The following is a 13317-nucleotide window of genomic DNA, read 5'->3' as shown; positions in this document are numbered from 1 at the left end:
TTGTTGCCATAATCCGTCACTGATTCATCTTAATTTCGGCGTCGCGGCGCCGGCCCGGCCCCTTAATTGCGTCGGCGAGGCAACAAACGGCGGCGTTAATCAAAATAAATTGAAGATCAACAATAAAATCATTACATCTTCGTCCCGGCCGCAGTGTAACTAATCAGTTTTGACTTGAAGCGGCCCGGCACCAATCATGGACCTGTCAGGACAGAGGCACGCTCATTAAAGGGAGACTTTGGGGGTCTCCCCGGCCGGACCCTCCTTGCCTTCGGTGACAATGGTCTGGCTTCTGGCCAAGGAAGGGGAGAATCAGCACAAGACCGGAGCCCAAAGGAAGGAAGAAGGGAAGACAGAAAGAAGATGGAACAGGAGGAGGAGGAGGAGGAAGATGATGATGATGATGATGATGATGATGGTGGTGGTGGTGGTGGTGGTGATGATTTGTCAAAAGCTATCATGGGTTGCTGTGCATTTTTCAGGCTGTATGGCCATGTTCCAGTAGCATTCTCTCCTGACGTTTCACCTGCATCTGTGGCCGGCATCCTCTGAAGTTTGTTCAGAGGTCTGCTGGAAATGAGGCAAGTGGAGTGTATATATACCTGTGGAATAATGTCTGTTTGATGCAATTAAAGCATTGAGTAGCCATGAAGTTTGCAAAGTCAATCAGCGAGGGTATCCCCATATAGGTAGCCTGGCTGCTGTAGCCTGGAGGCTCCCTCTGTGGAATGATGTCCAGGGTGGGAGAAAGGACCCTTGCCTGTTTGAAGCCAGTGTGGATGTTGCCATTAGAAAGCTTGATTAGCATTGTGTAGCCATGAAGTTTGCAAAGTCAACCAGCGAGGGTATCCCCATATAGGTAGCCTGGCTGCTGTAGCCTGGAGGCTCCCTCTGTGGAAATGATGTCCAGGGTGGGAGAAAGGACCCTTGTCTGTTTGAAGCCAGGGTGGATGTTGCCATTAGCAAGCTTGATTAGCATTGTGTAGCCATGAAGTTTGCAAAGTCAACCAGCGAGGGTATCCCCATATAGGTAGCCTGGCTGCTATAGCCTGGAGGCTCCCTCTGTGGAAATGATGTCCAGGGTGGGAGAAGGAACACTTGCCTGTTTGAAGCAAGTGCAAATATCATTGAGTAGCCATGAAGTTTGCAAAGTCAATCAGTGAGGGTATCTGCATAGAGGTAAGTGGAGCGTAATATACCTGTGGAATGATGTCCAGGATGGGCGGAAGAACCCTTGCCTGTTTGAAGCAAGTATGGATGTTGCAATGAGCAAGCTTGATGAGCATTGAGTAGCCATGAAGTTTGCAAAGTCAATCAGCGAGGGTATCCCCATATAGGTAGCCTGGCTGCTGTAGCCTGGAGTGATGTCCAGGGTGGGAGAAAGAACCCTTGCCTGTTTGAAGCAAGTGTGGATGATTGATTAGAATTGAGTAGCCATGAAGTTTGCAAAGTCAATCAGCAAGGGTATCCCCATATAGGTAGCCTAGCTGCTGTAGCCTGGAGGCTTCCTCTGTGGAATAATGTCCAGGGTGGGTTAAAGAACACTTGCCTGTCTGAAGCAAGTGCGAATAGCATTGAGTAGCCATGAAGTTTGCAAAGTCAATCAGTGAGTGTATCCTCATATAGGTAGCCTGGCTGCTGTAGCCTGGAGACTCCCTCTGTGGAATGATGTCCAGGGTGGGAAAAAGAACCCTTGCCTGTTTGAAGCAAGTGTGGATGATTGATGAGCATTGAGTAGCCATGAAGTTTGCAAAGTCAATCAGCGAGGGTATCCCCATATACGTAGCCTAGCTGCTGTAGCCTGGAGGCTCCCTCTGTGGAATAATGTCCAGGGTGGGAAAAAGAACCCTTTCCTGTTTGAAGCAAGTGTGGATGATTGATGAGCATTGAGTAGCCATGAAGTTTGCAAAGTCAATCAGCGAGGGTATCCCCATATACGTAGCCTAGCTGCTGTAGCCTGGAGGCTCCCTCTGTGGAATAATGTCCAGGGTGGGAAAAAGAACCCTTTCCTGTTTGAAGCAAGTGTGGATGATTGATGAGCATTGAGTAGCCATGAAGTTTGCAAAGTCAACCAGCGAGAGTATCCCCATATAGGTAGCCTGGCTGCTGTAGCCTGGAGGCTTCCTCTGTGGAATAATGTCCAGGGTGGGAAAAAGAACCCTTTCCTGTTTGAAGCAAGTGTGGATGATTGATGAGCATTGAGTAGCCATGAAGTTTGCAAAGTCAATCAGCGAGGGTATCCCCATATAGGTAGCCTAGCTGCTGTAGCCTGGAGGCTCCCTCTGTGGAATGATGTCCAGGGTGGGAGAAGGAACCCTTGCCTGTTTGAAGCAAGTGTGGATGTTGCAGTGAGCAAGCTTGAGTATATAACCACATTGTTATTGTTGTTTTCTTATAATTGCCGCAGCCATTGTCTCACATAATAATTCAGATGACCCGCATTGTCCGCACGGGTGTATTCCATCGCAGAGAAGTTATCGAGCATTTAGAGCCTGGGAAGAGACGGTCGTGGGGATAAATCAAGGCCTCCGGTTCCTCATAAAGGGCTCCTTAGACAAGCCGGAGAGGCAGCGACCCTCGAATATTGCCTCCCATATGTAAATCTTCCGGCGGAGGGTTCGTTTCAGGTCAATCATCGCGTGCGCCTTTCCTTTCGGGAGGGCCCGGCTTGTGTTTTTATGAGCCTGAGTTATCGCTCTCCGTATAAATCCCGGCCCGAGAGATAAGAATGGTTATTTCTTATTCCTTTGTGAATGGGGCACGCAAAGGTCATGCGGCGAGCGGTGCTTCCAGTACTTCAAGGGAAATAAACATCTCCCGGCTGTAAAAGGGAAGGTTGAGCATCGATTCCCTCCCATAACATCACTCCTCGTACACCTGAAGATGTACCTGTGAACATGTACATCTCCTGGCTGTAAAAAGGACAGGTTGAGCATCAATTCCCATCCATAACATCGCTCCTTGTACACCTGTGAACATGTACATCTCCTGGCTGTAAAAGGGACAGGTTGAGCATCGATTCCCTCCCATAACATCACTCCTCGTACACCTGAAGATGTACCTGTGAACATGTACATCTCCTGGCTGTAAAAAGGACAGGTTGAGCATCAATTCCCATCCATAACATCGCTCCTTGTACACCTGTGAACATGTACATCTCCTGGGTGTAAAAAGGACAGGTTGAGCATCAATTCCCATCCATAACATCGCTCCTTGTACACCTGTGAACATGTACATCTCCTGGGTGTAAAAAGGACAGGTTGAGCATCAATTCCCATCCATAACATCGCTCCTTGTACACCTGTGAACATGTACATCTCCTGGGTGTAAAAAGGACAGGTTGAGCATCGATTTCCTCCCATAACATCGCTCCTTGTACACCTGCGGACATGTACATCTCCTGGGTGTAAAAAGGACAGGTTGAGCATCAATTCCCATCCATAACATCACTCCTTGTACACCTGTGGACATGTACATCTCCTGGCTGTAAAAGGGAAGGTTGAGCATTGATTCACTCCCACAACATCGCTCCTCGTACACCTGAAGATGTACCTGTGAACATGTACATCTCCTGGCTGTAAAAGGGACAGGTTGAGCATCAGTTCCCATCCATAACATCGCTCCTTGTACACCTGTGAACATGTACATCTCCTGGCTGTAAAAGGGACAGGTTGAACATCAATTCCCATCCATAACATCGCTCCTTGTACACCTGCGGACATGTACATCTCCTGGCTGTAAAAAGGACAGGTTGAGCATCGATTTCCTCCCATAACATTGCTCCTCGTACACCTGTGAACATGTACATCTCCTGGCTGTAAAAAGGCCAGGTTGAGCATCGATTCCCTCCCATAACATCGCTCCTTGTACACCTGCGGACATGTACATCTCCTGGCTGTAAAAGGGACAGGTTGAGCATCGATTACCTCCCATAACATTGCTCCTCGTACACCTGCGGACATGTACATCTCCTGGCTGTAAAAAGGCCAGGTTGAGCATCGATTCCCTCCCATAACATCGCTCCTTGTACACCTGCGGACATGTACATCTCCTGGGTGTAAAAAGGACAGGTTGAGCATCAATTCCCATCCATAACATCACTCCTTGTACACCTGTGGACATGTACATCTCCTGGCTGTAAAAGGGAAGGTTGAGCATTGATTCACTCCCACAACATCGCTCCTCGTACACCTGAAGATGTACCTGTGAACATGTACATCTCCTGGCTGTAAAAGGGACAGGTTGAGCATCAGTTCCCATCCATAACATCGCTCCTTGTACACCTGTGAACATGTACATCTCCTGGCTGTAAAAAGGACAGGTTGAACATCAATTCCCATCCATAACATCGCTCCTTGTACACCTGCGGACATGTACATCTCCTGGCTGTAAAAAGGACAGGTTGAGCATCGATTTCCTCCCATAACATTGCTCCTCGTACACCTGTGAACATGTACATCTCCTGGCTGTAAAAAGGCCAGGTTGAGCATCGATTCCCTCCCATAACATCGCTCCTTGTACACCTGCGGACATGTACATCTCCTGGCTGTAAAAGGGACAGGTTGAGCATCGATTACCTCCCATAACATTGCTCCTCGTACACCTGCGGACATGTACATCTCCTGGCTGTAAAAAGGCCAGGTTGAGCATCGATTCCCTCCCATAACATCGCTCCTTGTACACCTGCGGACATGTACATCTCCTGGCTGTAAAAGGGACAGGTTGAGCATCAATTCCCATCCATAACATCGCTCCTTGTGTTGAAGTGGGAATGATTGTATATAGAGTTTTGTTTAAATGTAATTGTGTTATAGTGATGCAATGTGAGCTGGGGATTGCATCATGCACTGTCTGCTGTCCACTATGCAAGTGTGTAAAGAGTTAACTGAGTATTGCAGCATACAGCAGAGGTGTTTATATATAGCCTTCTGCTTCCTGTATTCTCTCTCTGGTTATCTGCTCTCTGCACTCTGTCTGTATGTATATCATCTTGTGAGAGTTTTCCGTTCACCAGTAAACCTTTTTATAGATAGCTGAAGCCTCAAGCCTCGTTACTGGTGCCAGTGCTTCTACGTGGATCTTCTGCTGCATGTGTGCTTATCCAAAACGCGCTCTGACACCTTGTACACCTGTGAACATGTACATCTCTTGGCTGTAACAGGGACAGGTTGAGCATCGATTCCCTCCCATAACATCGCTCCTCGTACACCTGAAGATGTACCTGTGGACATGTACATCTCCTGGCTGTAAAAGGGACAGGTTGAGCATTGATTCCCACCCATAACATCGCTCCTCATACACCTGTGAACATGTACATCTCCTGGCTGTAACAGGGACAGGTTGAGCATCGATTCCCTCCCATAACATCGCTCCTCGTACACCTGAAGATGTACCTGTGGACATGTACATCTCCTGGCTGTAAAAGGGACAGGTTGAGCATTGATTCCCACCCATAACATCGCTCCTCATACACCTGTGAACATGTACATCTCCTGGCTGTAAAAAGGAGAGGTTAAGCATCAATTCCCTCCCATAACATCACTCCTCATACACCTGAAGATGTACCTGTGAACATGTGCATCACTCCTTTTTATATATAATTCATTTTTTGGATGTCATTCGTTAGATTCGTAAATATGAAGCTCTATTAAGAAACGAGAGGGGTGGCCACGTAAAAAGCGTAAGATTCTAAACATTGACGTACGACTTTTGGATGTTTCGCAAGCCGGGAATTCTCTGCCTCCCGTCCTGGGGAAGAATGTGTTTGGGACAGGTTGCTCCTTGGAAAAGGTTTTGTGATTTTCTCTCTCTCTGTCTTTCTTGCTTCAGGCGCTCAGACGCAGGACGAATCCCCTCCCGGCGGCTCCGGCCCCTCCTGAGGCTTCACCCCATCCTTAATCCCCACATTATGCTTTTCTGCTTGGAAGGTCCCCGAGAGCCTCCTTTTGTGCGGTGCTCAAGGGCTCAACTCCATTAAAAGAGCGAGACATCTCCAGCTAATCGGCTTCTTTGCCACAGAGGCGCATAAGCACTCCTGCCCCAAGGACAGGCCAGTTGGCCGAATCACTTAAACATTGGTTCGTCCCGTCGAGTCTTATGTGCATGTCTTATGTGCATGCTCCATGCCCATCTTCCTTCGTTTTGCCACATAGATCTCATTGACCACGTTCCTTGTCGCAGCTCCTTTAGATCTTGTTGTCACCCCCCACATCCTTCTTTATTTCCATTGCTCTCTTGAGTCTCCACCAGTTCTTACTGGGGTGCTTTGAATGCGATTTCCTGCTTCTTAGCAGGGGGTTGGACTGGATGGCCCATGTGGTCTCTTCCAACTCTACTATTCTATGATTCTATGATTCTATAACTTTGTGATTGCTCATGTTTCCGATGTGCATAGCTCAATGCGCATGTTTCCGACGCGCATAGAATAAATGGGTTGGACTGGATGGCCCCTGGGTTTGCTCACATTATTATTATTATTATTATTATTATTATTATTATTATTATTATTATTATTATAATATTACGACACAGCAAACAAGATAGATATGCTGGATTTTGTATCACAAAATCACAAGTCGAACACTTCCCAAGTGTCTAGGACTGTGTGATGTATTATTATTATTATTATTATTATTATTATTATTATTATTATTATTATTTTATTATGACACAGCAAACAAGATAGATATGCTGGATTTCGTATCACAAAACCACAAGTCGAACACTTCCCAAGTGTCTAGGACTGTGTGATGTATTATTATTATTATTATTATTTTATTATGACACAGCAAACAAGATAGATATGCTGGATTTCGTATCACAAAACCACAAGTCAAACACTTCCCAAGTGTCTAGGACTGTGTGATGTATTATTATTATTATTATTATTATTATTATTATTATTATTATTATTATTATTATTATTATTGTGTGAAACACTTCCCAAGTGTCTAGGACTGTGTGATGTATTATTATTATTGTTGTTGTTGTTGTTGTTGTTGTTGTTGTTGTGTGAAACACTTCCCAAGTGTCTAGGACTGTGTGATGTATTGTTATTATTATTATTATTTTATTGCATGACACAGCAAACAAGATAGATATGCTGGATTTCGTATCACAAAATCACAGGTCGAACACTTCCCAAGTGTCTAGGACTGTGTGATGTATTTTCGGATGATGCGCGCAGATCCCAGCAGGGTGGCCTTTTGCAGTTGGCAGATCGTGATTTTGTCAATGTCTATTGTTTCCAAATGCCGGCTGAGATCTTTTGCCATGGCCCCCAGTGTGCCCATCACCACTGGGACCACCTGCACTGGTTTCTGCAAGAGTCTTTGAAGTTCAACCTTTAGGTCCTGACAGCGGCTGAGTTTTTCCTGTTGTTTTTCGTCAATGCGACTGTCACCTGGGATGGCAACATCAATGATCCAAATCTTTATTATTATTGTTGTTGTTGTTGTTGAAGTTTTTGCATGGGCGGCCCCTGTTTCTTAATATCCGTTCGTATATATAAAACTTACGAATTAGATATGACTTACGATTCAAAAACGAAGATTTGCACACCCCTAATACAGTAGAATCTCACTTATCCAACATAAATGGGCCGGCAGCACATTGGATAAGGAAAAATGTTGGATAATAAGGAGGGATTAAGGAAAAGCCTATTAAACATCAAATTACATTATGATTTTACAAATTAAGCACCAAAACATCATGTTATACAACACATTTCACAGAAAAAGTAGTTCAGTACACAGTAATGCTATGTAGTAATTGCTGTTTTTACGAATTTAGCACCAAAATATCACAACATTGACTACGAAAACATTGACTACTAAAAGGCAGACTGCGTTGGATAATCCAGAATGTTGGATAAGCGGATGTTGGATATGTGAGACTCTACTGTATATGTATAAAACATGTATCCCATTTTATTCACTTTGTTACTAAATGGTGGTTCTTTTATGTTATCGTCTTATTATCTTTTTGTTATTACAGTAGAGTCTCACTTATCCAACATAAATGTGCCGGCAGCATGTTGGATAAGCAAATATGTTGGATAATAAGGAGGGATTAAGGAAAAGCCTATTAAACGTCAAATTAGGTTATGATTTTACAAATTGAGCACCAAAACATCATGTTATACAACAAACTTGACAGAAAAAGTAGTTCAATATGCAGTAATGCTACATAGTAATTACTGTATTTACGAATTTAGCACCAAAATATCACAATGTATTGAAAACATTGACTACAAAAATGTGTTGGATAATCCAGAAAAGTTGGAAAAGTTAGACTCTACTGTATATGTATAACATATGTATCCTATTTTATTCACTTTGTTACTAAATGGTGGTTCTTTTATGTTCTCGTCTTATTATCTTATTGTTATTATATTGTATTACTTTGGTTTTTATGTGTTTTTATCTGTTTGAAGATGTTGTTTTTACATGTATTTTACTTTTCTCATTACTTGTTCTTCCGTGTTAGCCGTCCCGAGTCCCTGTGGGGAGATGGAGGCGGGATAGAAAAATAAAGGATTATTATTATTATTATCAACACAACGACGTTGTATGGCACAGCAAACAAGATAGATATGCTGGATTTCGTTTCGCAAAACCACAAGTCGAACACTTCCCAAGTGTCTAGGACTGTGTGATGTATTTTCGGATGATGCTGCAGATCCCAGTCGGGTGGCCTTTTGCAGTTGGCAGATGGTGATTTTGTCAATGTCTATTGTTTCCAAATGCCGGCTGAGATCTTTTGGCACAGCACCCAGTGTGCCCATCACCACTGGGACCACCTGTACTGGTTTCTGCCAGAGTCTTTGAAGTTCAATCTTGAGGTCCTGATAGCGGCTGAGTTTTTCCTGTTGTCTTTCATCAATGCGACTGTCACCTGGGATGGCGACATCAATGATCCAAACCTTGTTCTTTTCCACAACTGTGATGTCTGGTGTGTTGTGTTCCAGAACTTTGTCAGTCTGGATTCGGAAGTCCCACAGTATCTTTGCGTGCTCGTTTTCCAATACTTTTGCAGGTTTGTGATCCCACCAGTTCTTTGCTGCTGGGAGGTGGTACTTGAGGCATAAGTTCCAATGAATCATTTGGGCCACATAGTTGTGCCTCTGTTTGTAGTCTGTCTGTGCAATTTTCTTACAGCAGCTGAGGATATGATCAATGGTTTCGTCGGTTTCCTTGCACAGTCTGCATTTTGGGTCATCAGCTGATTTTTCGATCTTGGCCTGAATTGCCTTTGTCCTGATGTCTTGCTCCTGGGCTTATTATTATTATTATTATTATTATTATTATTATTATTATTAATTGCATTTGTTCTGATGGCTTGCTCCTGGGCTGCAAGGATCAGGCCTTCTGTCTCCTTCTTCAGGGTCCCATTCGTGAGCCAGAGCCAGGTCTTCTATTATTATTATTATTATTATTATTATTATTAATTGCCTTTGTCCTGATGTCTTGCTCCTGGGCTGCAAGGATCAGGCCTTCTGTCTCCTTCTTCAGGGTCCCATTCGTGAGCCAGAGCCAGGTCTTCTATTATTATTATTATTATTATTATTATTATTATTATTATTATTAATTGCCTTTGTCCTGATGTCTTGCTCCTGGGCTGCAAGGATCAGGCCTTCTGTCTCCTTCTTCAGGGTCCCATTCGTGAGCCAGAGCCAGGTCTTCTATTATTATTATTATTATTATTATTATTATTATTATTATTATTATTATTAATTGCCTTTGTCCTGATGTCTTGCTCCTGGGCTGCAAGGATCAGGCCTTCTGTCTCCTTCTTCAGGGTCCCATTCGTGAGCCAGAGCCAGGTCTTCTATTATTATTATTATTATTATTATTATTATTATTATTATTATTATTAATTGCCTTTGTCCTGATGTCTTGCTCCTGGGCTGCAAGGATCAGGCCTTCTGTCTCCTTCTTCAGGGTCCCATTCGTGAGCCAGAGCCAGGTCTTCTCCTTGTCAGCTTTTCCTTCAATTTTGTCAAGGAACTTTCCATGCAGTGTTTTGTTGTGCCAGCTGTCAGCTCTAATTATTATTATTATTATTATTATTATTATTATTATTATTATTATTATTATTATAATAAGTGTGTGTTTGTATAGCATTCAGTGCAAGGACGCCGAGCAATTGGGACTGTGCAAAACCCGACAGCTGTGACTCGACTAGATCCAACTGTCAAAGCCTGTGTTTGGAAGCCGGCGGAACCCAAACAGAATCGAGTCCTTTGCAAGATGACTGTCATTCACGACGAGAGACAAGATGCCCGGGTATTTCCCAGGCTTCGTGACAGGGAGGAGGAGGAGGATCTGGGCCTCCCTCCATCCCTAAATTCCTTCCAAAAGAGGCAGATGGCACATTTTGCAAAGTGGGGGGGAGACAGCGTTCAGCGTTGCACCGTGCAACTCTTTCTCTCCTATGGCAAAAAAACTCAAGGCAGAGCAGGACGACAAAGGCAGGAGAGACAGGGCCAAGCGGCAGATCTTCCGGCAGCCGGGAAGGCTGGGCTTCCTCCTGGTTGACAGGCAGGCGGATCAGCAAAGTGAGCACCGGGTTCAGCTGCCAATCTTCCCTTTCCTCTCATCCTCCAGGCAGGCTGTTTGCCGTTGCAACATTTTTCAATTTGCGTCTTGCCTTACGAATTGGAAATATGCTTTGTAACTGCTAGGAGTGCGCGAAAAATTCGGAAGAGTCGGAATTCGTAACAAAATCGGAAGTTTTGCAAGTTGGAAGCCGTATCCGAAGCGTTTCGATTTTAGAATCGAAACTGGACCCATGCATTCACACTTGCCTCAAACAGACGTCTCCCTCCCGGGAAATCATTCCAGAGAGAGAGATATGAACCCCACTAGCCTCGTTTCCAACAGAACTCACAACCTCTGAAGAAGCCTGTGGGTGAAATGTCAGGAGAGGGTGCTTCTCAAACATGGCCAGACAGTGTGGAAAACTCACAGCAACCCAGAAATGAATGTGTTTGTGTGTATTTTATAACTCAAAGGCGTTTAATTTATTATTATTATTATTATTATTATTATTATTATTATTATTATTATTTTCATTTATTATTATTGATTTTATTTATCTATTACTATTATTTATTAATATTTATTATCATTATTTATTTTATATATTTTTATTTATTTTATTTGTTATCTATTGCTATTATTACCATTCATTATCATTATTTATTATATATATATTTATTTATTTTATTTGTTATCTATTGCTATTATTACCATTCATTATCATTATTTATTTTATATATTTTTATTTATTTTATTTGTTATCTATTACTATTCATTATCCTTATTTATTTTATATATTTTTATTTATTTTATTTGTTATCTATTGCTATTATTACCATTCATTATCATTATTTATTTTATATATTTTATTTATTTTATTTATCTATTACTTTTTGTTATTATTTATTTTATATATATTTTATTTATTTTATTTGTTATCTATTGCTATTATTACTATTCATTATCATTATTTATTTTATATATTTTATTTATTTCATTTGTTATCTATTGCTATTTATTATCATTTATTTTATATTTATTTATTTATTTTATTTGTTATCCAATACTATTTATTATCATTCATTTAATATATTTTTATTTATTTTATTTGTTATCTATTACTATTATCACACCTTCCGAGCCAGGATTCCGCCCAGGCAGGAAGAGCAGCCAGGCTTCGAAGCTGCAAGGCCATTCAGTGCTAATCAAGCTGGCCAACAGCAACGTTCAATATATGCCTCAAACAGATAAAGAGTTCCACAGATAGATAAATCCCACATGCCTAGTTTCCAATTACAGTAGAGTCTTGCTTATCCAACGTTCTGGATTATCCAACGCATTTTTGTAGTCAATGTTTTCAATACATCGTGATATTTTGGTGCTAAATTCGCAAATACAGAAATTACTACTTAGCATTACTGCATATTGAATTACCGTATATACTCGAGTATAAGCCGACCCGAATATAAGCCGAGGCACCTAATTTTACCACAAAAAACTGGGAAATCATTGACCCCAGTATAAGCCGAGGGTGGTAAATTTCAGAAATAAAAATAGATACCAATAAAATTACATTAATTGAGGCATCAGTAGGTTAAATGTTTTTGAATACTTACATAAAGCTCTAATTTAAGATAAGACTGTCCAACTCTGATCAAATCATTATTCTCATCTTCTTCAATGTCAATGTGCTTATGTATCCTGTTAATAATAATATAGTAAAATAATATATGTAATAACAATAAATACAGGAAAATAATACAAGTAATAATAAATAGAGTAAAATAATAAATGCAATAATAATAATAATATAGAGTGAAATAATAAATGTATTAATAATAAAAATAAAATAGAGTAAAATAAATGTAAAAGTAGCAACAATAATAGAGAAAAATAATAAACGTAATAGTAGCAACAATAATAGAGAAAAATAATAAATGTACCATATATTCTCGAGTATAAGCCGACCCAAATATAAGCCAACCAGGACCCTCATCCGAGTATAAGCTGAGGCGGGCTTTTTCAGTCTTAAAAAGAAGGCAGAAAAACTAGGCTTATACTTGAGTATATACAGTAGAGTCTCACTAATCCAACATTCACTTATCCAACGTTCTGGATTATCCAACGCATTTTTGTAGTCAATGTTTTCAATACATCGTGATATTTTGGTGCTAAATTCGTAAATACAGTAATTACTACGTAGCATTACTGCGTATTGAACTACTTTTTCTGTCAAATTTGTTGTCTAACATGATGTTTTGGTGCTTAATTTGTAAAATCATAACCTAACTTGGTGTTTAATAGGCTTCTCCTTAATCTCTCCTTGTTATCCAATATATTGGCTTATCCAGCGTTCTGCCGGCCCGTTTATGTTGGATAAGTGAGACTCTACTGTACTACTTTTTCTGTCAAATTTGTTGTATAACACGATGTTTTGGTGCTTCATTTGTAAAATCATAACCTAATTTGATGTTTAATAGGCTTTTCCTTAATCCCTCCTCAATATCCAACATATTGGCTTATCCAGCGTTCTGCTGGCCCGTTTACCTCTGCCTGTCATAGATGCAGGCGAAACGTCAGGAGAGAATGCTTCCGGAACATGGCCATACAACTCACAGTGATTCAGGCCATGGAAGCCTTCGACAACACAATTGTTATTATTAATTATATCCATGTTTATAATAATAATTTTTATGGTTTCTTCTTCTCTCAGGCCTTGTCGGGCGGGAGGCGAGGCCTAGTCTGAGGCGTTGCTATGACAACGTCCCTCTGGAGC

The 13317-nt window shown here is 41.5% G+C and overlaps 1 protein-coding gene across 1 annotated transcript in view; it reads right to left on the bottom strand.

Moving 5' to 3' along the window:
• The window catches only part of lhx2 (LIM homeobox 2), a 166114-nt gene extending 153876 nt beyond the window's left edge, over window positions 1-12238 (bottom strand). The window contains exon 1 of the mRNA XM_062959497.1: window positions 12158-12238. The gene's annotated coding sequence lies outside the window, so the exon portion shown is untranslated. The remainder of the gene's footprint in view (window positions 1-12157) is intronic.
• Between the last annotated feature and the right edge of the window lie 1079 nt (window positions 12239-13317).

The sequence above is a fragment of the Anolis carolinensis genome, unplaced genomic scaffold, assembly GCF_035594765.1.
Source record: "Anolis carolinensis isolate JA03-04 unplaced genomic scaffold, rAnoCar3.1.pri scaffold_7, whole genome shotgun sequence".
Classification (NCBI taxonomy): domain Eukaryota; kingdom Metazoa; phylum Chordata; class Lepidosauria; order Squamata; family Dactyloidae; genus Anolis; species Anolis carolinensis.
The sequence above is the reverse complement of the archived record's forward strand: the minus strand, read 5'-3'. Positions and strand labels throughout refer to the sequence as shown.